Source organism: Palaemon carinicauda, chromosome 32 (assembly GCF_036898095.1).
Source record: "Palaemon carinicauda isolate YSFRI2023 chromosome 32, ASM3689809v2, whole genome shotgun sequence".
Taxonomy (NCBI): domain Eukaryota; kingdom Metazoa; phylum Arthropoda; class Malacostraca; order Decapoda; family Palaemonidae; genus Palaemon; species Palaemon carinicauda.
This window is the reverse complement of record NC_090756.1, coordinates 44,666,692-44,671,691: the sequence shown is the minus strand read 5'-3', so window position 1 is coordinate 44,671,691 and position 5,000 is coordinate 44,666,692.

Below are 5,000 nucleotides of genomic sequence, written 5' to 3'. Positions count from 1 at the left end.
CTCCCTCCTTCAAGGTAGACTCCTTTTTCCTTCTCAGTCATTCTCCATTTTCTGTTGACATGATTGTCTCTTCAGTGTTTATTCATAATTGATCTGTTTTAACCTTGTTACTAATCTCAAAATTGTTTATATCATTTTACTCTCACTTTTCATGTATGTTGAAATTTCTTAATACAAGTTACAGCATCTTATACCTTGCATAATAAACAGACAACGCTGGAAAAACACTTAGTGTGCAGACCTCCGCCACAACCTTTAATATAAGACTTTCAGAATTGAATCATTTCCACGTTTCAAGAAAACAATTAATCCCTTGACGTTTCACTACTCTATGAGTAAAATTGTGACCAGGAAGTTGTTCACAAAAAAAAAAAAATGCATACAAATGGACAAACAGGGGTGAAAACATAACTCCCTTCCAACTTTCATGCGGAAGTTAAAAAAAAAAAAAAAAAAAAAAAAAAAAAAAAAAAAAAAAAAAACCTTGTAAAACATCAGGAATGGCATGTTAACCAGGAATGTCAACGTTGTCAATAAAAAGGGCCACAGGATACAACATATTGCTTCATGTGATAATATCTTGTTTGCCATGAAATAACGATGCACTAAAAGACACAGGTATTAAAGTATCCTTAGAAAAGTGAAACTTTTTTTCTCTTTTCCTGCAACAATTTTCTTTCCTCTTGTAAAGAATAGTAGATCATACTACCACCTATGATTCTTGCTCCGTCTGGACAATCTATTTAGCTGCATCCTTGCTTTTCAGTTCCCTTTTATTAAAACTATGTATTTACCATGCTTATGTCAGTTTAGAAGAGCTTCCTTGTGTTTAAATCTATTCATGCTTTTTATAATGTTTTGAGTAGCCGTGATTGAGGGTAAACTGTTCTATGTTTATTTGATTCCTTTCCTCACTGGATTATATTCACTGTTGGAGCCCTTGGGCTTATAGCATCCTGCTTTTCCATCTAGGGTTGTGGGTTAGATAATAATAATAATAATAATAATAATAATAATAATAATAATAATAATAATAATAATAATAATAATAATAATAATAATGCCTTTGTGAATGAATCTGATATATCATTATGTACCCAGCAGATGACAGTCTCTTATAAAACCATTTAATTCCACAAAAAACATATATTGAATTTCCTTCCTCTCTAGAGAGTCACGCGTCAACATCCATCAAAGGCTAATTTTATATATTTATATATATATATATATATATATATATATATATATATTATATATATATATATATATTTATATATATATATATCTATATATATATATATATATATATATATATATATATATATATATATATATATATATATATATATATATATATATATATATATATATATATATATATATATATATATATATATATATATATATATATATGTGTGTGTGTGTGTGTGTGTGTGTGTGTGTGTAACAGGGAAAACAACAACAACACATGTACCCTTTTATAGACCACTGCAGAACAAAGTTGTCAGACATGCCAATTCGTGTCTCTTTTTTTGTGGTTAGTTTTTATCGTTATGCTGGTCAGTACAGATTAGTGTTGGTGGGAGTCTTTATTCTGAGCACTGTAAACCAGCTTAGTATTGGTAGATCTTACTAGTAAAGCTTTGCTAATCATGGCGATCAAGTGTATATATATATATATATATATATATATATATATATATATATATATATATATATATATATATATATATATATATATATATATATATATATATATATATATATATATATATATATAATAGACACAAATGTCAGAATTGTAAAATTTTCTAAATATAACAAGCAACACACTTGAGTAAGATAATTTTTCTCCGGAAATGAAGAAATAAAGTATATATGCTATCTAATAACATATAAACTGTGTGAATGGGCAGTTAGGTGATAACTGAGAGAGAGCGTAAATTCAGCTAACTTTATTTCAACAACCCGCGACTTTTTATACAATAGTTTCATTGTAAAAAGGTAAAAAAAATTCAAACAGAACGATGTAAGAAAAAACAGGCTCAAATCAGTTCTGTTGACAGAGAGTGTTGAAGCACTATATGTAACTAAAAAAAAGGAAATATCTCAAAATGTACCAGTGTGAAACAAGTGTGGCACATGACTCCCTCCTAAAAATGACATTCATGTTAAATTGGGCTCCATGGTCTTGAAAGGCATACTATAGGCGGCCATCTGGCAGGAGATATACATGTTTTAGGCAATCAATGGAGACCTAGTCTTCTTTGGCATGCATGTTGAGTAGGAATGTTTCCGGCTTACGACGGATAACGAAGGAAAGGGCTAATGTAAGGGGTGTCAACGGTGGATAGTGTCATTGTACAGGAAATCGTGTGTTGCTGAGTGCAGATCTGTCAGTATGTGGTGCATATCTAGAGGCTTTTAAGTCTGGCGGCATGGAGTAAATTCTCCCACAACGGGACGTGGGCGTTTGAGATTGTAGGAGGGGGTTGCAGATGAAAAAAAAATGTGCAGGGATGATCAACGGGTCGCCATACACCATTTAAGCTTCCAAGACATTCAGGGCTTCTCTAGGAGTTGTCCTTACTCCAAATAGGACCCAGGGAAGCTGGGTAAACCAGTTTGAGTCCTTGCAGTGTAACATCAAAACTACTTTGAGAGTACGGTGAAAATGTTCAACCATTCTGTTGGCAGCAGAGTTGTACACTGTTGTCTTACAAAGGGTGACTCCCAGGAGATTAGCTAGTGATGTCCACAATTGAGGCATGAAAGTGGTACCCATATTGGAAGTAATATGACTCGGTGATACAAAATCTTGCTTTCAATTATGAGAGAAAGTCAGATGTACACGAGGCGGACCTTGCAGTTTCCATGCGAATGGCTTCAGGCCAACGAGTAGAGTGGCCGATGATGATAAACTGGTAACGGTGTCCTTGTTATGTGGGTAGGGGACCTATAACATTGACGTGAATTGTGGGCAAAGCACTGCTGAGGTTGAGGAAAGGTGCTCACTCCTGAATCCGTGTGTCAATGTACGTAGCATCCTTAGTAATGCCATGCCAAATGAACTTTGTCCTCAGTGGCTGTGCAGTAGAACGGCAGAAGGGATGTGAAAGGCCATGAAGAAAATCAAACACCTGTCAGAACATGGGAGAAAGTATCCACGGTCTAGGTCTACCAGTACTGAGGTCACAGAGGAGGGTGGCGTTTGAGACATTGAGAGGGATGTCCTCCCAATGGAGAGATGGGCAGGATGTCCTACATTCTTGGTACTTTGGATCTTTTCGTTGAGCTTTTCATTGTCTGACTGCCAGAGAACTGCCCCATTAGTGTCATCACTGGCATCGGTGGAGAGGAGATGTGCATGTGGCATGGGAAAAGTTAGAGCAGCAGCAGTTGGCAGGCCATTCTTTGTATTGTAGAAGGCCGCTTCTTAAAGAGGACTCCACTTTAGGACTTTTGCCTTGCCCTTTGGGGAGGTGTAAAGGTGGGTAAGGGTTGCAGCGATGGCTGCTAGGATATCGTGATTATAGTTGATCAGACCTAAGACTTCTTACAGTGCTTTGACGAATAAGGGCATGGAGAAGTTCTAAATAGCTCCTACCTTCCCAGGGAGTGGGTGGACTCTTTCTGGAGTGAAGCGGTGTCCTAAGAACGATAATTTATTGAGGCCAAAGGTATACTTGTCATACCGGATTAAGAGGCTGTTTTGTTTTAGGAGGTAGAGCACGATGTGAGATGACGGAGGTATTCCTCTTTGGAGGAAGAGAACTCAAGTATATCGTCCACATAACATACACATAACATGAGGCCCCTTAAGATGCTATCCATGAGACGTTAAAAAGTGGTTCCAGCATTGCGAAGGCAAAAACAGGAATAATTGAAGGTGTATGTACCGAAGAGGCTGCTGACGGCAGTCTTGGGGATGTGTTGTGGGTTCATGGGTACCTGATTATACCCTTTCAGGAGGTCGAGCATGGAGAGAGCTTTCCCTTTGGGCAAGTAGGAGGTCACGTCAGCTATGGTTTGGAGTGGGTAATGATCCGGTTGCCTTTATCTTCTGACGCCTGTAATCCTCACATGGACGCAGATAGTGATCTTTCTTTAGGACAATATGTAAGGGTGCTGACCATAGGCTTGAGGCCTTTTGGCAAAGGCCCATTTCTTCCGTTTCGGCGAACGTTTGATTAGTGACTGCCAAACGATCTGGGCCCAGATGTCTGAATCTGGCAAACCCTAGGGTTCCCATCTTCTTAATTTGGTTACAAATACCGTGTTTAGCTGGAACCGTGTGCGTTTAACGAAGTTCTTGACGGAAAACTTCCGGGTATGACGTGAGGTGGTGGGTGTAGGCATCTGTGGGTGTGCTGATTTGGAGAGCGAGATCAGAGGGGTGGGTTGGACAGGTGTCGAGGAATACAACTCCGAGTTGACCAGCCGACAGGGAGCAACAACAACCAGGATTTGGAAATGGGAGAGATAGTCCACAACGGGGACTGGCAGTGTAACTTCAGCCACGAGAAACTTCCAATTATATTTTGCACTTCCAAACGACAATGTGAGGGTTTCATAACCGTGGATATGTATTGCAGATCTATTGGCAGCTACCAGGCGGATGTTTGGAGACTTAGACAGACTATGTCATGTCCTGGAGAGTGGCCTGGGCAGTAGAGAACAGGAAGCACCCATGTCTATCAAAAATCGCACGTCTGTACCTGTATCATGCAAAAGGAAAAGATTAGTGACAGGGTAGGCCACTGCCTACTTACAAGTTTTTTTGGCCACTGACTAACATTCGCACATTTCTTCACAGCAGCCCCGAATTTGGAGTGGTAGTAGCATAACTGAGACCGATGGGGATCAGTAAGTGGGTGAAAAGGCCGTTTGTTTGGGCGTATGTGAGGGGTGGTGTATGTGGGTGGTGGAAGGCTTTGTCGGCACTCCTGCACATCATGGGGTGGTCGTCTGTCTACTTCCGCATTCGTGTCTACTTTGGT